This window comes from Molossus molossus, unplaced genomic scaffold, assembly GCF_014108415.1.
Source record: "Molossus molossus isolate mMolMol1 unplaced genomic scaffold, mMolMol1.p scaffold_m16_p_19, whole genome shotgun sequence".
NCBI lineage: Eukaryota > Metazoa > Chordata > Mammalia > Chiroptera > Molossidae > Molossus > Molossus molossus.
In genome coordinates, this window is record NW_023425354.1 from 38,246,514 (window position 1) to 38,270,603 (window position 24,090).

Genomic DNA, 24,090 nt, shown 5'->3' on the forward strand with positions numbered 1-24,090 from the left:
GAAGCCCATATTCTTAACTACTAGCCTCAGCTTTCTTAGCTGTTAAATGGGTGGAGACCGACAATACAATTTTTGAGGTAACTCCTAGCTCTGAAGTTTTCTTTTTCCTGTGAAACTCATCATGCTTTAGCATCCTCTGGTTTTTCCCCACAGGTCATTGGAAAGTTGGTTATTTGGAATCCAGAAGAGAGTTCACTAAAGAAACAAGTCTCTGTTGGGTTTCTCCCCCAGCTTATCTACACCCTTGGGGACTCCCTGGGCGGGGTCCATCAGAGTGGTTGACCCACTATTATGTTTCCCCTGCTCCCCGCCCTGTGTCCTCTGTCATAGGGTTACCAACTGTCCCAGTTTGCTAGGGACTGAAGGGTTTTCTGGGGCATAGGACTTGCAAGGCTAAAACCAGGAGAGTATTGGGCACATTGGGACAAATTGGTCACACTGCTTGGCGATGAGCTCATCACAGGGTCCCCAGCTGGGTCTCAGGCAGATTTGGACGTACCAAAGTGGGTCTGCAGGCAGAAGCCAAAGGAACGGTTTCCCCACTGACATGATGTGACCCAGGGACCCAGGTTGCCTTGCTTGAGGGCCTGGGGAGTGAGGAGGAGGCTCCAGGACTCTCCGGAGTAGTGCCCTCCTTTCTCGCCACTGCCGTTCTTGTTCCTGAAGGCTCGAGCCTGGCCCGCGAAAGCAGGTCTGTGTATAAAGCTGATGCATGTGCCCTGACCGGGAATTGAACTGGCAACCAAACCGGCAACCGAACCGGCAACCTTCTGGTGCACCAGCCGACACTCAACCACCTGAGCCACACCAGCCAGGGCATGTCGTGGGCTTTTATAATATCCTTTCATTATCCTTTGAATGTCTAAGGGCTCAGTATTGATGACTCTTCTTTCATTTTTGATATTGCTACTCTTATGTGTGCCCTTTTTTTTCTTACTTAGCCTATCATTTTCTTGATCTTTTCAAAGAACAAGATTTGGGTTTCATTTATTTTTTTTCTACATATTTTCTGTTTTCAGTTTCATTGGTTTCTGTTCTAATTTTTACTATTTTTACTATTTCTTTTCATCAGCTTGCTCTAGGCTTCTTTCTCTAGTTTCCTAAGGTGAAAACTTAGATGATTGATTTTAGATCTTTCTTCTTTTTTTTGGTGATATATGCATTCAATGCTATAAATTTTCCTCCAAGCATCGCTACTGTTGCATCCAACAAATTTTGATAATTTGTATTTTCATATTGTTCAAAATATTTTGAAACGTCTCCTGAAACTTCTTTGACCTATGTTTTATTTAGAAGGATGTTGCTTGATCTCCAAACACTTTGGAATTTTTAAGCTATCTTTCTGCTATTGATTTCTAGTTTAAATTCATGGTGGTCTGAGAACATACCTGTAGAGGAACAGGATTATATTCTGACATGGTGCATTTTATGCTGTGAGGGCTCTGGATTCTGTTATATTCTCAAAATGTGTTTATTTTCTGTTTTATTAGGCAATTACCTTCAAACTCTGCTCTTGGATGGCAGCCCACACCTTGGTTCTTTTTTCAGTTGTTTGTTTTATTGCTTCTCAGCTGAAGCTGTTTCCATGCATGCGTGGTGCAAGGGTCAGTCAGAGATTAGGATGAAGTCTGTTCGGGCGGGGCCTGGGGCTCTCCCTCCCTTGGTTGCGCCTTTCTGCCCCACCCCAACTCTTTCCAGTTGATATAAATTTTGTCCCCTGGTTCTTCAGACCAGAGAAACTGCAGCTTTCCTATCTGTGCTGTGCTGACTGTGGCCTGCTCCCAAAGCCATAAAACAGGGTAACTTCCCCATGCCCTTCCCTTCTTCCAAGCGTCGACTCCCATCCAGAGCCTACTTGCTTTCATTCACTCTCCAGTGCCTTGAGGTTGTGTGTGTGTGTGTGTGTATCTATGGGAGTGTCAGTTCAGACACTGGAAGATAAACCCCCAAAACCAAGGCATAGAGAGGTAACATCCCAGCTCATGGCCACTCAGCTAGCAAACTAAAGACCTAGCGTTCAAACCCAGCCCTAACCAGTTCTGCATGTCCTTTTTTTTTAAATCCTCACCTGAGGATATTTTTCTATTTATCTTCAAAAAGAGTGGGAGAGAGGGAGGGAGGGAGGGACGAAGAGAGAGAGAAACATCCATGTGAGAGGTACACATTGACTGGTTGCCTCCCTCACGACCCCAACCAGGGCTGGGGACGAACCACAACCGAGGTACGTGCCCTTGACTGGAGTCAAACCTACGACTCTTTGGTTACTGAGCCAAACCGGCCAGGGCTGCATGTCCTTTTTATACATTGATCTGTCATTTACCCCTATTCACCAACCAAGAGTCCCAGAACTTCTTATTGTTTGGGTGCCAATGGTGGGGCCTTCCAGAGTCTCTGACTCTCCCTTTTCATAAAATCCGTCCAAACTTAGAAAGGAATTTTATTTATTGCTCTCTTTCTGGTCTGTACATTCTCTGTCCTGAGAAAGGATGGTGATTAAAATGCATCAGCTTTGAAGTTAGAGATACCTGTGTCCTAATCCTACCTCTGACATGCAGGTGACCTTGGGCAAGTCATTTCGGTTTCTTCATCCCTAAAAGGTGAGGAGACAATATTCTTTTTTTAGAGGTTGACTTAAAAAAAAATTGATTCTAGAGGGAGAGAGGGGGAGGGAGGGAGAGAGAAAGAAACATCAATTCATTGTTCTACCCATTCATGCGTTCATTGGTTGCTCTTTGTATGTGCCCTGACTGGAGATTGGTGTATTGGGAAGATGCTCCAACCAACTGAACTACCCAGCCAGGGCAGGATGCAGTGGTATGTGGTGAGGGTTAAATGAGATACTTCATTTAAAGGCATTTCCCTAGAGAGAGGGCACCCAGGGGGCTGAGCCCAGGACACTGCTGGCACCCCTGGTTGGGAGGGCTCTGTCACCTCAACCTGAGTGGTATAAGAGCCTAGAGCGGGGTGAGTAGGCCCACATTTGGGGGAAAAGACAGAAGGTCCAGAAGGATTCAGCTCCCACCTGAGATCCATAGCAGAGGCGGGAGGCCCGGCCAGCTCCCCGGCCCGCCTCCTGAACCAGTGGTGCTCTCCCGTGGGAGGGGTGCCTGCCCGCTCGGGCTGGGCCTCAGGAGCTGCGGGAGGCAGGCACGCCCTCAGCCTGGAGTCCGGGGCCACGAGGAGGGGCTGGAGCACGGCCACAGCAGAAAGGGATGAGGAGGAGGCTTCCATTTTATTCTCCAGTGGGCTGGAACGGGGTCTAGAAAAAACAAAGAGAGGCGGGAAGTCACTGGAGAAAGGAGAGGAACGGAGGGTGGGAGTGGGGGCTGGTGAGTGGGGACGGGGAGGGAGGAAGAAAGCATGGCTGCGGCGGGACGGGGAGGGACTGCTCTGGTTTGGGCCTGGGCGCGGGCCAGCGGGCAGCAGCCAGCACAGCAGCTGCCAGCCCCTCCTGGGGAGCGGGCACCGCACTGCGGCAGGGAGAGACAGCAGAGAAATGTGCCTCTCTGCCCGCCCATCCCTGCCGGCCAAGGACGCATCCGTGCACTGAGCACTGACCAGGTTATGCCCTTTTACCCACCTAACTTATTTAACTTTCAAAAAACTGCCTACACAGCCTTAGGGTCTTTTTTTATTTATTTTTATTTTTTTATTTTTTTATAGAGGGGGAACATGAAGCTTAAAGAGGTAAATGAGGAGCCTGAAGCCACCCAGCTCGTAGGTAGCAGGGCCGGGATGCCTCATGCCCCACCCCAGCTGCCTGTCCCATCCCCAGCGGCGGCTTGGCCAGGTGTGGGGATGGATGGGACGACAGGCCAAGGCCCTCTCAGTCCTGTTCCTCTGCCCGCAGCTGGCCGCTCTCTCTGAAAGCCAGCCTCTCTCAACGTTCATCATCCGTCCGCTCACTTTTCGCTTTCTACGCTATGTGTTGGACCCTAGGGAGGGCACACGGAACAAGCTAACGGAGTCCTTCCCTGCCAGAGTTCATAGGCTAGTGGGGTCCCCGAGGAGACTCAGAGTGATTTGGAATACATTTTTTTTTTTTTATCCTCACCCGAGGATATTTTTCCATTTTTTGTACAGATAGAGTGGGAGGGAGAGAGAGGAAGAGAGAGAGAGAGAAACATCGACGTGAAGGGACACATCGAGTGGCTGCCACCCGCACGACCAACCAGGGCCGGGGACAAACTGCAACCGAGGTACGCGCCCTTAGCGGGAACCGAACCCGGGTCTCTCCGGACCGCAGGCCGACGCTCTAACCGCTGAGCCAAACTGGCCAGGGCGATTTGGAATACATTTTAAATCCAGTCCCCCCGTCCCCAACTTACACACACACACACACAGTCCACCTGTTCTTTGCTCTTAGCCTGGCCCCAGCATCTCTCCCAGCCACCCAGCCAGAAGGCAGGGAGCAGGAGTCTCCGGCTGTCTCGCCAGCCCCGCTGGCAATGGCAGGCACCCAGCTCTGCTCAGCATGCCCTCCAGGGAATTCTGGGCTCCCAAACTCATGCTGGTGTCTTGTGCCACCATTTTCTCCCCTCCTCCTCCAGCCCCGTGAGTGGACCTATGTGCTTTCACAATGTCATGTCTTCTTTAAAACTATATATATTTTTATTGATTTTTAGAGAGAGTGGAAGGGAGAGGGAGAGAGAAAGAGAAACATCAGCGTGAAAGTGGAACATAGATCAGCTGCCTCCTGCGCAACTGAGCCCCCAACCCGGGCACGTGTCCCGGCCGGGAATCGAACCAGCCATCCTTTGGTGCCTGGATAATGCCCAACCGACTGAGCCACACCGGCCAGGGCTGCCATGCCATGTCTCGACACTGCCACAAAGCCACTTGGAGCCTGTCTCCCCATCGCTGGCAAGGAGGTCCTTGGGTCAGGCTTGGCCCTCAGCTCTGTTTTCTCTCACGATCCTCCAAAGTTCCTCGCGCAGACACATGCTCCCTGTCTGGCTCTCCTCACGGGCCTGAATTTCTGTGGTCCCTCAGGCTCAAGAGGGGCTGTTGTTGTTCTTGATTAATAAACCAGCTCCAAATCCGACAGTTTAGGTGGGGAGTCCCCAGCCAAGCCTCGCTTCCTCAAGTTGATCCCCCTTTCGGTGGCAAATCCTGGGAAAAGTATAAGGAGCAGGGATCCAGATCTCTTGCTACGGGTGGTCCAGCAAGCGATGTTGGGGGGCAGGCCCAAAGAATACAGACACAGCACTCGCATGCCAGGCCCCGTGCCATGGGAGCTCCTCAAAACATTTTCTCAGTTCTGATAGTGACCCTGCAGTGGGATTCTTACAGGGTAAGACCTGGAGTCTCAGAGAGGTGAAGTAACTTGTCCAAGGGCACACAGCCAGGGAGTAGCAGACTGGGATTCCAGCACCTGTGCTCCTGCCCCTTCACCACATGGTTCTGGTGCTCCCCCTCCCCCCTCTCTAAAGACAGGACAGTGCCCTTCTGCCCTCCCTTGACCCTTCCATCTCAACCCCAAGCTATTGGACATTGCTGTCATCTCCTCCACTCCCAGCAGGTAGGGCCACCTCCCCACTTAGTGACAGAGAAGCGCAGCACCTCAGGGCCACAACAGGCCAGGACCCCATGGCCCACCTGACTCCAAAACAGTTATTGGGCTGGATGCTGGATGGTGGCCAGAGGGAGCCAGGAGAGGAGAGAGAAAGCCAAAGAGATCGTTTGAAAAATAAAGTGCTCTGATGGGCGCCAGGGGCCTCTGGGGCTGCTCACGTGATGGGAGGCCAGCTCTCTCACCGCCCATCCAGCCCAGCCCCGGCGGCTCGAAGCCTGGGTTATAAATAGCTGGGAATATAAATGTTGGGCAGAAAGAGCAGAGTCCAGCTTGCTCTTGGGCTGAGAAACATGGAGTGGGGTGGGGTGGGGGACAGTGGCTCGTCTGGGACAAGACTTGCGGTTTGGAAGAAAGATCTATTTCTTCCAGCAGCAGCTGTGGGACAGATCTGGGTCCTGAGCTGCCCTGGGTGGAGGTTTCCACTGGACCCTGGGATTTCCCCGCACCCTGCACTGGGACTCAGCAGTGCCTACTTCTGTCCTAGATAACCATGGACTCTTCGCTAGGGTCCAGAGGCTCTGAGGTCTGTGCTGATGGGGAGAAAATTCATTGAGTACCTCCACATCATGATGCCGTCAATAACTTAAATTTTTTGAGCCCCTTTTATGATCCAGGCACCGGCCTGGGCTTCGCAGATCACCATCAGCTGCCACTTGTTGTCTACCTACAGCTGCTGTGCTCAGCATTTATTAAAGGCTCATTTGTCCAGCTGAATTGAACCCTTACATCTATCTTGTGAAGTAGGTATTCTTACCCCCATTGTGCAGATGAGGAAACTGAGGCACATAGAGGTTAAATGACTTGCCCAGGGTCATATAGCTCATAAGTGGCAGATGGAGATTTGAATTTGGGTCTCTGACTCCAAAGTCTTAGTGCTTCCCACCACAGGTCCCTTTCTAGGGGAGCAGATGCTTAGAAATGCTTCTTGGATGATTGAATGAATGAATGAGTGAATGAATGAATGAGCCAAGGAACATGTGTTTGTCGAAGGTGATGGGTGAGATTTCCAAGCCCTGAGAGGTTAGGCAGGTTGTTCAAGGTCACAGAGCCAGACAACAGCAAAGTAGGTGAGGAGTCCTGGCTCTGGTCCCAGTGCCAGCTTCCTTCACAAGCCTCCCTGCTGCTTGGAGCAGAGGCAGCCTCTTGTTGGCCACCGTTTCACCCTTACTCACACCTAGGGTAACGGTGGATTCCGATTCCAGGCCGACTCATTTCCTACCTTTCAGGGAGCCTGGCGAGAGGCCCAGGACTGGGCTCTGCCCCTCCCCCGGGCCAGCAGTCAGGGCAACTGGCCAGCCAGTCACGGGAGGGTCATCTTAGTCTCTCTCCCTTTTCTCGAGATCCTTCCAGCTAGAGTTCCTGCTGGGTGGGTTGGTCCCCTGGGTTCTGAAGATTGGCTAGGCATTACCACCCCACCCGTGCCTTCTGGGAAGTCTGCCACCGAGGGGCTGTGTGGTGGCGTGGGGACAGCCAGCTTTTCAGCCCTGGGCAAACCAAAGGCCCTTCTGCGGTCTGTTTTTACTCGTCCCCAAATGGGGGGACTTGGCAGGGTGGCCTTCTGGGTCTTACTCTGCGTCCTGGGCTCTTCCTAGATGAGCCTGCTGGAAACCATCTGCAGCCCCCCCAACCTCACTCTGGATTGGAAGGGGTGGAGGCAGTGAAGGCATCAGGGCCTCCTGCCAGGCTCCCTGAAGGGTGGGAAATGAGTCTGCAAGGAAATGAGAATTTGCTGTTAATCCAAGCATGAGTAAGGATAAAACAGTTGCCAAAAAAGAGGTTGCTTCTGCTCCAAGTGAGGACAGCTGGTACTGAGACCAGAGACAGAGCTCCTGATCGCTCTGCTGCCCGACCACATCTGCATCTCATGACCTCGTTTCCTCAAGGACCAGACCCCTCTTTCTCTTCTCTTTAACTCCTTCAGTGTGTCGACCTGCTCTGCCTTCCCTTCCTCATTTACCCCTCACTCTTTCAGTCGAGTCCCTGTCCCGTTTCTCAGACTTCCTCCGCTCTGCTGGCTCTGTGACACTTCACCTTTGCGACCACGCCATTATGTAATACCCCAGCCTCCAGTCGCCCTCTGATCTCGCTGGACACATTCTCTCCATTCCTTCCCAGCAGCTCACTCTTAGATACGAGTGTTCTCCAAGATCGCGTTCTTCCTCTGGTCTGCGGGCCGACGCTCTGACCCCTGAGCCAAACCGGCCAGGGCTAAGATCGTGTTCTGAACTCTTCCCGTGCATGGCCCCCCTCCCCGAGGCCTTGTTCTCTCCCAAGGCTTCATTGTGACTCCGGAGGCTCTGCATTCAGCCCAGCTCTCTCTTCTGAGCCCTGGACCAATAAAAATTCCCATGCCCAACATTGTCTTCAGGAGGGCCCACAGCCCCTCCGACTCAGGATGCCCCAGCCCCAGCTCGTCCTCTTCCCACCAAACCTGACGCCTTCTGAAGACAGTCATCCACCCGATTGCTAAGGCCAAAACGTGAGATGCATTAGGCCCTTTCTCTGTCTCCACCGTCGCTTCCCAGCCTCTCACCCACTCCGTTCTAAACTGTCTTCAGAGCCTCTCCTACTTTCTAAGTAGCCCTCTGCTTCAGCTTCTCTTTACCTCCTCAGTTCAGGCCCTTATTTTCTCCTGCCCGGTCCTCTCTCCACAGAGTGGCCCGAGTGAATGCTCAGCACCACTGGATCATGGCAGTCCCCTGCTCCAAACCCTGCACTGCTCCGGGGCGGGGGCACGGCGCGGGGCACACCCCTCAGCCCGGCTACTCTCTCCCCAGCTAGTCTATCTTCAAAGTTTTATAAAACAGTTTTATGGAAACATACTTGATATGGAATAAAATGCAGTCACGTTAGGTGTGAGGATGGTGAGTTTGGGTGACTGTACACAGTTACAGGCCCATTGTCATTATCCTAAACATTTCCCGGAGTCCCTTTGCCATCACTCTCCCAACCCCAGGCAGCTGCGGATTTGACCTGTGTCTATGTTGTTGCGCCTGTCCCAGAATATGTCATATAAACCGAATCAGGCAGTGTGTGGTCTTTCGTGTTGGACTTATTTCATTGAGCATAATGTTTTTGAGATTCATACACATTGCTGTATGTATTAATATTTCATTCTTTTCGTTGCTGAGTAGTATTCTTTGTGTGACTGGACTCGAATTGGTTTATTCATTTACTCCTGGACATGGGAGTTGTTCACCGTTTCTGGCTGATGTGGGTGATGATGCTGTGAACGTCACTGTGCTTGTCTTCGTGTGGACATACATTTGAATTTCTCTTGGGTAAATACCTAGGCGTGTAATTGCTGGGTCATATGGTGAGTGTGTTGAATTTTATAAGATACTGTTATATTGTTTTCCGAAGTGGCTACGGGATTTTGCATTCCCATCAACAACCCAGGGATGCTCCTCTCGCTCCACATCCTCGCCAACATGTGATGCCATCAGCTGTCTTACACTCCGGCCATTCTAATGGGTGTGTAGTGCTATTTCATTTCCTGGTGACTACTGATGTTAAGTGCCTTTTCATGTGCGTACTGGCCATTAATGGATCTCCTGTGAGTGCCCATTAAAATCTCTTGCCCGTTTTTTTTTTCCCCTTTATTGATTTTACAGAGAGGAAGAGAGAGAGAAACATTGATGAGAGAGAACATCTATTGGCCACCTCTTGTATGCTGCCCACTGGGGATTTGGCCCACAACCTGGGCATGTGCCCTGACCAGGAATCCAACCGACGACTCCTTAGTGCATGGGTCGATGCTCAACCACTGAGCCACACTGGCTGGACATCTGCCCATTTTTTGAATTCTTCTTGTTCACCTTTTTCCCCGCCCCCATTAAAAAAATTGTAACAGCTTTTTTTAAAATGCTGAATACAACTCTCTCAGGTACATGTTTGCAAATATTTTTCCCAGTCTGTAAGCTTAGTGGTTTTAAACTTCAGACTATGATCCATCAATGAGTTATGAAATCAATTTAATGGGTCAGGACCAATATATATGTTGAGCCAAGTAGAGTGGAAGGGTTGCTTACAGGACGCATTGCACATTGGAAAGCAAAGTACTGCGTCACACACTTTCAGTTGTGTGTGTGTGTAACACTGAGTCATGCATTAAGATGTATTACTTTCCGTGGTCATAATGTCTAAAAGCCTCTGCCCCAGCCCCATAGGTGCTCAAACTATTTATGTTTAATGATCAGAGAAGCAAATGAACGGACTGGCCAAGGCCTGACAAGTTCTCCCAATCTGCTGGGTTCCTCAGGATTCATGGCCTTTTCGGCTCATCCCACGGTCCCTCCAGGCACAGCAGTGGGAGGGGGTTGGGGCACTTTTTATAGCCCAATTCCTTTCAGTTGAGATTCTCTGTTGGTGGCTTTTCTTTAGCCACGTCACTGCTTTTCTGTGTGTGTGCACCTTGACACAAATTCCTGGGATTGTCTGCGTGAAGGATTGTACGGGAAGTCTAGATCGAGGAAAGATGAACCCTTGGCTTAATTACAGGACTTCTCAGAGCCTTCCTGTGCTAAGGGACACTGTGGGTCTCCAAGAGGGAGTTAGAGCTGGCATCACTTCTTAACTTTTTTTGAACACAACACCTCTTTCCTCAATCATATGGTCAGAAGGTGGAAATAGCTCAATTGTCCGTCATCTGATAACTACACAATCAAAATGTGGTATATCCAAACAATGGAATATTATTTGGCCATAAAATGAATAGACTACTGACATGTGCTACAAGATGGCTGAGCTTTGGGAACAGTTTGCAAGGTGTAGGCTAAGGGAAAGAAGCCAGACACAAAATACCGCGTGTTGTATGAGTCCAGAACAGGCAAATCCATAGGGACAGAAAGTAGAATAGTGGTTGCCTGGGGGCTGGGGAGATGGGGAATTTGACAGTGATAGCTGAAGGGAACAGAGTTTCTTTTAGAAATGATAAAGATACTCTAAAATCTATGGTGATGGTTGCATAACTCTGTGTACATACTAAAAACCACTGAATTGTGCACTTTAAATGTGTGGATTGTATGGTATGTGAACTATACCTTAATAAAGCTGTCACAACACACACACACACACACACACAGCCTTTCCTCAAGGCGTTTTCTGAAGGACTGGTGTTCTAAGGAACTTGGGAAACAAAGGTCTAAGCTGGGTTTCCCTGGTGGCCTAAAGGACAAGGGTCACCTGTAGATCTTGAACTTTCCCCAAGTGAAGTCCATGTGATTTTCTTTGCTAAGAGAGCCCGAGCCGGAGTAGCTGGCCTGGACAGGTACATGTCCTCCTGAGGGTGCAGAGCCAGAGCAGGGCTGGGTAAGTGTGCAGCATTTTTTTCTCCCCCTTTATGACCTGAGAGAGGACAGGCCCTTTGGTGCTCTCTACCAGCCCCACCTGGGAGCCAGCAGGAGGGCCATGCTTGGTCCACAGACACCCTCTGTACTGGTGGGGGAGCCAGCCCAGAATAGCGCAGGCTAGGACACCAGTTGGGAAAGCAGATGGGAAAGTCTGGGGCTTGGGAAGGAGCAGATGTGGGTTTTGTTCCCAGTTCTGTTGTCTTTCTCTGTGACCTTGGGTGCAGTCTGGGTCTCAGCTCTCCTGCTTTGGAAAAGAAGAAATGAATTTCTGTGCTTCCGTCTCAACAAGCCTTCTGAAGGAATCCAAGACAAAGGCAGTTAAGATTGGAAGGGACTTTGGTGCTCGAATCTGCTCTCTGCTCTCCCCACCAAGCAGAACTGCTTGAAGCCTTCTAGTGCCAGGGAGCTCACTACCTTTCATTTCATTGCTCAATAGCTGTGGGTGTGGCTGTGAGAAGCCCTTCCTTATTTAGAATTGACTTCTGCAAGTTCTCCCATTAGTCTTAGTTATCTCCCGAGTGCATCCCGGAACATGACTAATGCCTGTGCTATCATGCCCAGCAGAGCCCCTATCTGGGCCCTCTGACCTCCTTAGGTGCCAGGAGACCACTCCCCACTCGGAGTGAGCTTGCACATTTCTGCTCTGTTCAGGGCCAATGTTCTGCAACATTCCTGCTCCTTACACGGCCTGGGCCGTGTGTCCCAGACTCCCTGCACTTCTCAGACCTGCTGTTGTATGATGCCTGGGCCGCTCCCTTTCCCAGCTGCAATTTCTACTTGCTGCTCAGACGAACACTCTTCCTGACCTCTGCAAAGAACCCTCAGCGCCCACCTAGCCCCAGAAGTTCCCTCTGCACCCCGCCGGCCTGTGGTTGGCAGTCCTGCAGGCGAGGGATCTGACAAACTGAAGAGCCCACCAGGCCGCAGGAGATAGTAACCCTGCCCATCTGTCTCGGTGTTGCCATGCAGTGGTGAACCCAGGTCCAGCCACCCGCTTCAAACTGCCCACTTCTCCAGGAATGCAGCGCCTTGAGCTGACCGCAGGCGTTCAGCACAGCCTGACCAGGGCCAGGCAGGCAGAGGAGCATTACCTGTCTCTCCCAGAAGCCACCTTCTATTAATGCCCAAATGCGTAAGGTCACACAGGGGGAAAACTCTTGGCCATCTTCCTCAAGTGGGTTGGTGTACCCACGTGGCACCGGCGCCCCCTTCCTTGCATGTCCTGATGGTTGTGAGTCCCATCAGATGACGTCCCCAGGATGGCTCCCTCCGCTGCTGTGCGACCTCACCAAGTCCTCCTCCTCGCTCTGCAGCACCCCCACCCCCACCCCCACCCCTGGCCCTTTTTTCCGTCTCTGTGCAAAGAGAAGTTAGGTTCTGCCACTAAGGAGCTTCTTTGGCTCTTCAGGGCAGCCTGATGCCCAGGCCATCCTCCCCCCATAGGGACATCTCTGCTAGGTGGGGGGTCTCAGCTCACCACGGCCCCTGTGGCTGGCTAAAGAAGCCACATCCGCGCACGGCTGCTGTCACAGTGAGTCACGGTGCCACGGCACGTTTATTAGGACGGCCTGGAGCTCATTTTGCCAACTTTGGAACCACAGGAGCTGGCTAAGTTTAGAACAAGCCTCGCTCGCGAGGACGCTGTGTTCCTTCTCCTTCTGGCAAAACACGAGACTTGAGCTCTTCTTCTCGTCTTCCTTCTCCCAGACACATCCCGGGCGCCGTTCACATCAGACCTGTCTTCTTCCTACACAGACTGCTCTGTAATTAAGGGGGAAACATCCCCAGTCATCTAAAGGTTGGAAAACTTCAGAGCAGGGGAATGTTTTAAGGAATAGAACAAAGGCTCTGAAAAATAGGACGCTCAGATACTTAAAACAAATGTCCTTAACCCAGTTTCTGTGGATGGGCTTTGGGAAAGGCAGGACACCCCTAAATTCTTGTGTGAATGCACTTCTCCTTGGGGAAAAGGTCCATAGCTTTTCTCAGGTTGCCAAAGGGATGTGTGACTCCTGCTAAAAATGACAAATCTGCCCGGCCGGTATGGCTCAGTGGTTGAGCATCGACTCATGCACCAAGAGGTCACCGGTTCGATTCCCGGTCAGGGCACATGCTCAGGTTGTGGGCCAAATCCCCAGTGTGGGGCGTGCAGGAGGCAGTCAATCGATGTTCTCTCATTGATGTTTCTATCTCTCCCTCCCTCTCCCTTCCTCTCTCTCTAAAATCAATAAAGAGAAATAAATTAATTAATTAAAATGACAAACCTCAGGTTTAGGAAAAGAGGATCACCTTGCACCCGCACTGCAGAGTCCTCCCCAGCTTTGGGGTCTCCATGATGAGATGACCTCTCAGGATCTGAACTGGGAATAAAACCTCCAGAAGCTGGATCAGTTTGGGCCTGCTGAAATAGCTCTTCTGGGAGGAGAGTGCTAGGCTCAGGGTAGGTGGAGAGAGAGCGGTCTGGAGCATTTGATCTGGATGGTAGTTATCAGAGGAATTGGGCAGCAGGTCACGTGGTTTGGGGAGAGTGATTCAGGATGAGCAGGGTAGTAAGAGGAATCCGGAGGCCAGCTAGGATGTGCTACAAGCTGAGTCAGACACCGAAAGGGGTCCAGCATTAGCACTCACCTTCATTTAGTCCACTCCCAGTGATGTGCCATTTCTCATTCTGGAGAATTTGCCCATTAGACTTGAAGGCAAATGTTTGTTCTCTGACTGCTTTCAATCAACAGAGCTCCTCCCTACCCCTAATCCCATTGTGTGGAGTTGGGGGAGGGGAGTCTACCGGTTGGTATCCTCTAGTGGTCAGCAAATTAGTCCGACTGCTAACACCTCTGCTTCCCATGTCTAGTCTTGCGTTTAACTGATGGCTGCTGTCTGCATCAAGGGCCATTTGGGATCAAAAGACCCAGATTCAACATTGAGATCTGCCACGTGTAGAGTGTTCTTGGGAAAGTCACTAGACCATTCAAAACTTTATTTTCCTAACTTAAAAATGGGAACAATGATAAATTCGTGCCTGCACACCTTAGGGAAGTGTTTGGAAGTTAAATCAACTCACATTGATTGACCACTGTGTCAGGCCTTTGGTTTATAATCATCATTCTTTTTAAAGGATGCAATCTCCAAAAATCTCCCAGGGATGTTGTGAGAACTCACTAAGACCAAATACTCAACAAATGTCTGGTGAGCAGTGTATTGTAGGTGCTGGGGATACCCCAGTGGACAAAACCAAGTCCCAGCCTTGTAGGGCGGACAGTCTAGTGGAGGAGACCGACAGTGAGCAAATGCATGTGTACAGTGTTGGGTGGTGATGAGGGTAATGAAGAAACATAAAGCAGGGAGGAAAGAGAGAAAGAAGGAGGACTTGTGTGCTGTTCCCTGGTAGGGTGACATTTAAGCAAAGAACTGAGGAAGTGGAGCACAGATGTTTCTCTCTCTTCCCCTCCCTCCCTTCCACTCTTATCTTAAAAATCAATGGAAAAATATCCTCGGGCGAGAATTAACCAAAAAAAGTACTGCAAATAGTTAAAGACTGTGCACAATAGATGCATCTCTCCCTTCATCTGTCTTTCAGAACTTGTGAGTCTTTAAATTTTTTTAATTATATGTTTTTGTATTGAGGTATACTTTACATATACTAAAACACTGCAGATTTTTGTTTATTTTTTTATTTTTATTTTTTCTCCTTTATTGATTTGTAGAGAGAGGAGAAGGGAGAGGGAGAAATAGAAACATCGAAACATCGATGAGAGAGAACATTGATTGACCGCCTCCTACATGCCCCCCACTGGGAATCAGACCCACAACCTGGGTATGTGCCCTGACTGGGAATCGAACTGGCGACCTCTTGGTGCATGGGTCGACGCTCAACCACTGAACCACACCGGCCAGGCAAAACACTACGGATTTTAAAGTACCATCCAATGTAAGCACTATGTAAATCAAGATACAGAGCCTGTCCATCACCCCAGAAAGTTCCCTGGTGTCGCTTTCTAGCCCATACCCCACCCCCAGAAGCAACCATTGTTCTGATGTCTATCACTAGTGATTAACGTTCCCTGTTAATATCATGTAGACAAAGTGGAATCAGTGTGTATTCTTGTGTAAGGCTTCTGACCCTCAGCACAACATGGTTTGGAGATTCATCCATGTTGTCACATGTATCTGTAATTCACGACTTTTTATTGTTGGGTAGTATTTCATCTACCTAACACTTGGAATAGTCAGTCTTTTTACTTTGAGTCATTCTCAAGGATGTAAAGTTGTAACTCATTGTGATGCTCAGGCAAGTAGGGCAGACTGAGATGGTCTCGCGTGGCGGTGGAAATGGAGACCCACAATTAGGACACCCAGAGGTCCACTGACTGCAAATGGTCCAGCGCCGGCCAGCCACCCGGCCACAGAACAGCCCTCCTCAGCCTTTCTCTGACACTGGGATCACAGGTGGCTTTTAGTATTTCAGTACCCTAGACAACCCTGGAATCGACACCTTTGAACATAGAGCTCCCGTCACACCATGTTGGGATTACATTCTTAAAGTAGATGACCAAGAAGTGGGATTACTGAGTCAAAGGCTCTATGCTTTCAAATGATTGGATTATTTTCCAAAAGTTAATAATAGAGTATAACATGAATGCAGCAGACAGCTGTTACAATTTTCATTTTACTTTGTCTGGTCCTGAGTCCTGAGGTCCCAAGGAAACTGTCCTTTTTCAGTCCGTCTGATTCTGGTGGGCTGTCACTCGGGCTGTCACTCCAGCTGCCCAGCCAGGCACCCTGTGTCAGGACTGGACGCACCACCCAAACTGGCCAATCAGAGAACCTCAAGACTTTAGACACAACATTGGTCTACAGTAGATACGTGACGTAAGCCAGGCCTATTGATAGGGGGGTATATAAAACATTTGGGGTGGAAACGACTTTAGATTTATAGAAAAGGTTGCAATACAAAGAAAAGTGTACAGTACAAAGAACTTATCATTTTTCCTGCACCATTTGAGAATAAGTCTATGACACGATGCCCTATCACCGTGTATTTTCTACACAGCAGGACATTCCACTCCATCAGCTCTCAAAATCAGGAAATCAGTGCAGAGACATTACTACCATCAGATCCTCAGAGCCCATTCAAGTTTCACCAGCTGTCCCAGTGGTAGCCTTTAGAGCAAAAGGATCCACTCAGAATCACACGTGGCATTTTCTTGTCACGACCCCCGCTTCAATCAGGACCAGTTCCTTGACCTTTCCTCACCTATCATGACCTTGACCGCTCTGAAGATTATCAGCCAGTTTGTTGTAGAATGTTCCTCCCTTCGGGTTTGTCTGATGTTTCCTTATGATGAGATTCAGATTATGCATTTTTGGCTGGGAGATTGCAAAGGCAGCTGATTCTTATCATGGCAGACTTGCAGGTGATACAACTTTGATGTGTCCCCTTACTGGCCATGTTCACTTTGTCACTTAATGGTGGTGGTGTTGGCCGGGCTTCTTCCCTCTGAAGATACTCTTTTCCACTTAGTAGTTAATAAGTATTTTCAGGGGGTTTACTTTGAGACAATATGCATACCTCAGTTCTCAGCAAGCATTCAATTTATTTGTTTACTCATTTATTCACATCCCCGTGGGCTCATTGCTTCCTACTTCATGCAGGGGGTTATTTTTACTTTCATTATTTATTCTCACGTCCAAATTGTCCCAGGTTCTGCTAGTGGGAGCTCCTCCGGTCAGCCATGTGTCTCTATTACTGGCTTGTCTCTGTTATTCTCTAAGTGCTTGCTTGCTTTCTGATTTAGTCAGATGTTCTAGGTTCACCTCGTCCTTTGCCAGAGTCAGCCTTGGAGTCAGTCATCTCCCCGTGGGGCTCTAGTTCCATTCAGTGCAGAGGGCGTTTAACAGCCATGATCTATGCCCCAGGGGTGCTGGTTGGGTTAGGGGACACTCTCTCTACCTCTCTATGAAATGTCATGAGTTTACAACTTTTGGGGAGTTTTATCATGGACTCTGGAAAGGAGAGTTTGCCTCTTGAATTACAACTTCTAAGTCCATGTAAACCTGAAGCTTCTGGGATCCCGAGTAAGATCCTGTTGGGGAATGAAGTCAGGCAGAGGTGAGTGGATTTGAGAGGGACAGAGACATAGAGTCTCATGACTCTATTAGATCTAGCCATGCTTGAGTTCCTTGGTTACATGAGCCAACAGGCTTTTTTTTTTTTTTTTTTTCCCGTCTAAAGCTAATATGAATCAGGTCCCTTCCAGCTGATCAATATACTAAATAGCTTATGAGGGACTAATCTGTGTCTTTATGTTACGGGACCTAGGCTCCAGCTTTGAAGGTCAAGGCTTGTCCCAAACTATTCCTGGGAAGAGAGGGGTGTTACCGTTCTGGTTCCCTGTCCATCTGTGCTTGCGGCTGTGCCTGCACAATTACCTGGCTCCCTCGAGTCTCTTTCTTTCTGCTCCACACAGACCTCCTCTCTCACTTCGCTGCTAGTGTCCCTGAAATGAGACTGCCCTGTCTCACAGGCCACGAGAAGGACGCAGAGTGGGGAAGGCCATCGGCTCCTCTGTGGGCCTGTCCCAAGCATGGACACTGGTTGCTCTTTCATGTCCCACAGCAAAGACGAGGTTGTGCTGGTCAACCCAGCATTGCTGAGGGCGTGGCGATAGCAGGAGGGAACTGCAAGGCTGGAGAAACAGACTTAAACCTGGAAGCTAACAATGGCTGCTCACGGGGACACCTGGCCAAGGTCCCGTCCCAGCCCCCCTCCTCGCCTCTTTCACTCTCTTGGCTTCAGCCCCTTTCCTCTTCCCTGGAGACCGAGGTACAGCCTCTCACTCTGCTTTGGATCTTTACTCTCTGCCCGCAGATTTGCCCTTTTCTGGGATGACTGGTCGAGGGACCGGCTGTTGCTAATGAGGCAGGAGAGTAAGAAGCTAGGAAAATTCCCGGGCGAGTGGAATGGGACGACAGAGACGAGAACATTAAACGAGGCCAAACAATTTGACCAATTTTCAGCCAGCTAGTGAGTTGCAAGACCTTATCTTCCCTGACCAAGGACACTCGAGAGCAAATGGTTTATACCTCTCCTCCCTAGCCAGAGAACACATCACTTAAATCACCCCGGCGAGGGAGACAGAGGACAGAGACCCAATTAAAGCCATTTGTGCCAAACCCAAAGATGGATGAAGTCAAGGGAACAAATAACAAAAACCCAATTAGAGCCAGACAGACCCAAGATAAAAGTAAAGCAGTGAAGCCGACCAGAGAACCATCCCAAACTCCCCTTTATGCTCATTTTAATTCATCAGCATGTTAAAGAACACATCTGGAAAGCTGATGAATATTCTACTGAAACCCTCCCCTAAGACCTCCCGTGAGATTCCTGCTCACAACCCACAGAAGAGAGATTTAAAAAATGCCAGTGAGCCCTGGCCAGTGTGGCTCAGTGGTTAGAAGGGTTAGAGAGTCGGCCTTTGCATCAAAGGGTCTTGGGTTTGATTCCCGTCAAGGGCACAGACCTGGGTTGCAGGTTCGATCCCTGGCCCAGCATGTGCAGGAGGCAACCTACGGATGTGTCTCTCTCACATCAATGCTTCTTTCTCTCTCTCCCTCTCTTCCTCCCTGCCTCCTTCCCTTTCACTCTGTCTAAAAAAAAAAAAAAATCTATGGAAAAAATATCCTAGGGTAAGGATTAAAAACAAAAATGCCAGTTCAGGTATGAACTTTTTACTTTCTTTCTCCTAAGCTCTTAGGGTCCTCATGAGACTTGTGACCAGAAGAGCAGTGGGCAGTGGCAGCTCGCCCTGGACTTACCCCTGAACCTGTGTCCAAGGTCCCCTTTCCTCTGACTGTGCAGTGAGCTACCAACGGCCCCACCTTGGCGCACTTCTTCCCTGTAGCGTTTCTAGGAGCCGAAGCAGCCCCTCAAGGCTCTCTCCTCCTGCTCCTTCTAGCCTACATCCTTCCTTTGTTTCACTGTCCCCGGCTTTAATAAACATTCTTTCAAAATCACCTGGACTTGTCTTGCGAACTCTTGCCTGTGCGAAGTCAAGAACCCCACACCACAGCCGGCCTGAGGCAGACCCGCTCCCTTTCCGGGAACACTACCAGAGGTCAGCTAGGAGAATCGGGTGTCTGTCACCATACGCCACCAAAGCCTGAGGGCTCCCTTCTAGAACGACACCAGGGAGCTCAGCACTCCCCACCTAGACCTGATGGCTTCCATCACCAACAGGGTATGAAGATGGGTCTCTGCATCTTACCTGTGAATGCTGGCCTGATCCCCAGGGGACTCTCCTGGGCAGAAAACACTCCCCTGAACACACACACACACACACACACACGTGCGCTCACATGCACACACACATACACATGTGCGCTCACGCTTACACATGTACACACATTCTTCTCCTGGAACAAATAATCAGCCCTTTCTGGCTGCCCTGGGCCACTCCAGAATATGATCCGGTCTAACTCTTGCTCGGCCAAGGCCCATAGAAGTGTTTCTCCCCAAACAAGAGGGGCTTGTGCCCCAAAGTCTTTTCCTCCCCCAACACAGAGAACAAGAAAGCTTTGAAGTTAGAATTTATTTTTTTTTCCTAAAAAAAAGTTTCAAAAGTCTCAAGTAAGTATTTTAGACACTGCTCAAGGGTAAAGTTACTGGGCTTCGAGCCCCCTTCTCCTCCTTCCCCACTGGAGTTCACTGCAAGTAGAAAGTTGTCCCCAAGCCCAGCCCCGCGTGAGAGGAGGGCAGGAGAGGGGGAGACACTGCCCTCCTCTCCAGGGCGAGCCCAGGACCTGAGGTTTCAGCGCCCCTGCTTGCTGTTTTCCTATTACACCCACTTTTGTGCCAAGCTTGGTAAGGGCTGTGCGGATTCGAAGACGCCCGTGGAGGCTCAGAACGAAGTAGCCGAGGGTCACACAGGGACAGGCTGGCTTACCCGGAGCCCGGAGCTCCTGTGTTGGACAGCACACAGCGTCTGCATGTCATCTCAGCACTCAGCCCTCCGCGCCTTACTCTCGCCCTGAGGAAAGCTTCCCCTTGTCTACCCTAAGTCTCTCTTGCTGTCCCTCTTGCCATGTCTCCCTTGCCCCAAGCAGACACAAACACTCCTGAGTTCTCCTTGGCCCTGATCTGGTTGCTGCCGGGCCCCTACCCTCGGTGTGGCTTTCTCCTTTGTGGTAGCAATTACACATCCTTCATCACCTCATGTTTTCCGTCTTATTTACATGAGTCATATAATTCAACCCGCTCTTTCTTTCTTTCTTTTTTTTTTTATACTCCCTTAAGAACATCTTTCCATTTTTTTGTTCAGGTAGAGTGGGAGGGACAGAGAGAGAGAAACATCAACATGAAAGGGACACATTGGGTGGCTGCCACCCACACGACCCAACCAGGGCCAGGGACAAACTGCAACCGAGGTACGTGCCCTTAGCGGGAACCGAACCCGGGTCTCTCTGGACCGCAGGCTGATGCTCTAATCGCTGAGCCAAACCGGCCAGGGCACAACCTGCTCTTTCTTCTTTTTTTTTTAATCCTCACCCGAGGACATTTTTCCATTTTTTGCACAGATAGAGCGGGAGGGAGAGAGAGGAAGAGAGAGAGAGAGAGGGAAACATCGACGTGAAAGGGACACATCGAGTGGCTGCCACCCGCACGACCAACCAGGGCCGGGGACAAACTGCAACCGAGGTACATGCCCTTAGCGGGAACCGAACCCGGGTCTCTCCAGACCGCAGGCTGACACTCTAATCGCTGAGCCAAACTGGTCAGGGCACAACCTTCTCTTTCTATTTTCTCTGGTCCAGGTTCCCAGAGGCGGCCGCCGTGGGTGTGTCCTGCAGAGGGGACGGTTTCTGTCGGTCTAGGGCAGCGGCAAGAATGAAAGTTCTCAGGCCTCAAAGGTGTGCCTTGATTCTGTGTAGCCCACTTGCCGACTCTGTGGCTTTGAGGGAGTTTCTGACCCTCTCTGAGAATCAGTTTCTTCGTCTCCCACTCTCTTCTCATTGGACTCTCTCATTGGGATAAATGTTTCGTTCGTTCCAAAAATGCGTCCCTTCCGAGTGAGTGATCTGCACTGAGCACCAAGCATTGCCTCCCTACCTTCAGTTTAGCAACTTACAATGAGGCAGGTAAGGCACCTAGTGTGGTGCCTGACACACAGTAGGTCCTTGGTCAATGTGGGGTCCCTCCTCCCTCTCCACAATGGGAAAGATCTCTTTTTATTGATTTCACTGGAAAATTTCCCATTTCTCTGTAGTTCCCCAGGAACAAGCCGTCTCTGGTGTGGTTTTGCAAATGAGCACATCCCTCTGCAGATGGCAGGCCTGATCAGTGGGGGACAGCATGGGTACAGTCACATGGCCGGGCGGTGGGTGGGTGGCCAGGATGACGCCAAGTGGAGTTGGAAGACTGCGGTTCCCTCACCTCCTGTCCCCTTCCACGTCGCTGGATAGCTCGGGGCCTTGCCGCGCTCCCAGGCCACCTCTCCTGGTATGCTGTCATTCTCTTGCTCACACCTGCTCAACCGAAAGGGAGAATTGATTGATGTGTGTATCTGGGCAATTTAGGCATGGCTGGATCCAAAGTTCAACCCAGATCTTCAGGGCACTCTCCACCTTATATGTCTTTTCTGCTTCCCTTTCTCTGTTGTTTTGAGTCCACAGCTGACCTTCTCCAGGTAGCAAGAAAGATGTCCCGCACAGCCTCGATTCTGTTTTCTACACCCAGTAGCACCGGGGAAAGACTGTCTTCCTCAGCAGATTCAGCGCAGAAATCCAGGGAAGGCCTGTGATTGGCCCTGCCTGGTCACATGCCTGTCGGGGAACTGGTGGCTGTGGAGGAAGGAAGGAGTGTTTCTCACGGGGCATGTGTCCACCTTTGGCAGCGTCCGCTCATCAGAACTTCACAACACGAACTTCCTACTGGAAAGAGGGATGTGTCGCCACAGAGGGGGAGGACTGTGACACCCAACAAAGACAGCAGGATCGCCCGTCGAAGCCCCGACTTCCAAAGCCAGTACCGTATCCACAGCTTCTGACCAGGACAGAACCCGCGCGTCTTGTTCAGAGAAGCTACAGGGAGAAAAGAGCAGGGTTGTTGGGGTCAGGAGGGTCTGGGTGCCAACTGAAGTTCTCGGCCCAGAACTGCGGGTTTGCAACAGTTTCCTCATCTATAAAATGGGGATAACTGTTCCTACCTCACAGATGTTCAGATTTAAACAAGCCAACCACCAAGCCCAGGGCTTGGCAGGGGGACATAATTCATCTACCTCTGATTTCCTTGCTTTTAGGTCCTGGGTGCCAACTCCTGCACCCAGACCAGGTCTATCTGTACTTGAGGGCCCACCTAACCCTCCTGCCTGGACAGTATTTGCAGAGGGGCTCACTCGGAGGAAGCGGCAGAAGGTCTCAGCAGGAGATGGTGCATGTGGTTTTGTGTTTGTTTGTTGTTTCCATCCTGATAACAAACGTGCAGGTTTTACACTGTCGCTGAACAAATAGAACCTTGACATATGGGCCTCTATTTATGTGCTTGATTTAATTACGTATGTTTCATGTTCTATCATCTTTCTATTGCTAAAAATGCTAAGTTTCTCAGGGATCTGCCTGCCTGCCTGCCATTCCCGCCTGCCTCCCTTTCCTTCCTCCTTCCTTTTCTTCCTTCCTTCCATCCTCCCTCCCTCCCTCCCTTCATCCCTCCCTCCTTCCCACCGTCCCTCCCTTCCTTCCTTCCAAAAAAATACTCCCTTAGCTCATTCTGCCAGGCTCTGTGCTAGATGGTGGGGATCTGCTGAGAAAAGATGGACCCAGTCCTACCTCCACAGAGCTTACAGTCTAGTGGGGGATTCCAATGTTAAATGACACAATCATTTAAGTACAACTGTAGGTGATGTTGGTAAGGAGGAACACATAGGCTATGAGAAAGAACTCTGGCCTTGTCTGGGGTATCCAGAAGGGCTTTCTGGAGGAGGTGACATTTGAGCTGAGCTTCTTAGAATAGATGAGATTATCCAGCGAAGACACTTGTGCAGCTGAATGAGGGGGAAGTTCTTGAAGCCAAAACAATGTGATGGAGAGACCAGAGGGTTGTGCCTTCTAGGACAAGACAGACGGCCAGAGAGTCTGGAGAAAACAGGGTACTCAGGAGCATAGCTCAAGGCCAGGGAGAGGACAGGGGCCAGGTCATGCCGTGCCTGAAGGTCACACCAAGGCTTTCGATCTTAATTCTAGAGCAACGGGACTACAGTAGTTCAAGGACAGCACCTTGACCTCTATAGGGACTGCCCGCCTATAGAAGTGAGTGCTCTTTCCAGGACGTGGCCCTTTAAGGTTTCACTTATAGTTTCCAACTTGACGAAGAATGCTCATTGCTCACAGTCATGGAGCAGAGCGTCATGGAGTGGCAAGCTCATGGCACGGAGCCTCTGTGCACGCTGCTCTTACCCACTCCCTGCTGCCACCTCGGGACAACTGACTGGCAGGCTTGAGCTTCTTCCTCCAACCCAGCCCAACGCCCTGCCTGGCCTCACCTGCCCGGCTCCAGCGTGCTGATGTCTGTGCCCACCTCACCCCACGCCAGCTCTGAACAGCTTTATTGGGGCACAAGCCAGTCCCCTCTGACATCTGTTCTGTGTCCCCTGCCTTTACCCCTTAGACTCTAAGGCTTAAAGTTAAGGGATTGGTGTTCTCTAAGCCTCCTCTGGTTCCAGACTCTCCTCCTACCAGAATCATCAGATGTGTGAGTTAGAGAATTCTCAAAGAAGATCTAGTCTAGCTCTTTCTGGGAACCCTCTAAAGACATTCCTGACAAGGGGCCATCCAACCTCTGTTTGAATGCTACACCTTGCAGGGAGCTCACCCCCTACTATACTTGTAGCTTGGGCTTGGATGAAAAGCCCTTAACAAGAAGGGAGGAGAAGCGCCCATCTGCCTGTCTGTCTGGAAGTTATTTTGGCTAGCTCACCTGCATTGCCATCTGAGCTCACTTTTTTTAAGTCTTCCCAAGATACAGCAGGAGGAGAGGCAGCTGCTTAGCTTCCCAGAGCCAAATCCACCTTCTTCACCCTCTGGAAGAAACCGTGTGTTCCCCTGCACCAATACAGGCCATCCCTGCCCCCACCCCGGCCCCGGAAGCCTGAACTTTATGAACTTCCATGAACT

At 50.4% G+C, this 24,090-nt stretch overlaps 2 long non-coding RNA genes across 4 annotated transcripts; one reads left to right on the forward strand and one right to left on the reverse strand.

Moving 5' to 3' along the window:
* The first annotated feature begins 1,740 nt into the window (after positions 1–1,740).
* Positions 1,741–18,908, forward strand: LOC118634519. Of its 3 annotated transcripts, XR_004960367.1 has the most exons (6): positions 1,753–1,799; positions 3,664–3,687; positions 6,060–6,315; positions 8,710–8,856; positions 8,939–9,049; positions 18,674–18,908. It is a non-coding gene; the product is annotated as an uncharacterized LOC118634519 (long non-coding RNA). The 3 variants fall into 3 exon arrangements; XR_004960368.1 differs by lacking the exons at positions 3,664–3,687; positions 6,060–6,315 and having other exon boundaries at positions 1,741–1,799; XR_004960369.1 differs by lacking the exons at positions 3,664–3,687; positions 6,060–6,315; positions 8,710–8,856 and having other exon boundaries at positions 1,742–1,799.
* On the reverse strand, positions 12,504–13,398 carry LOC118634518. The gene is made up of 2 exons (XR_004960366.1): positions 13,191–13,398; positions 12,504–12,687 (listed from the first exon to the last, which is right to left on the reverse strand). It is a non-coding gene; the product is annotated as an uncharacterized LOC118634518 (long non-coding RNA).
* Positions 18,909–24,090: the final 5,182 nt, after the last annotated feature.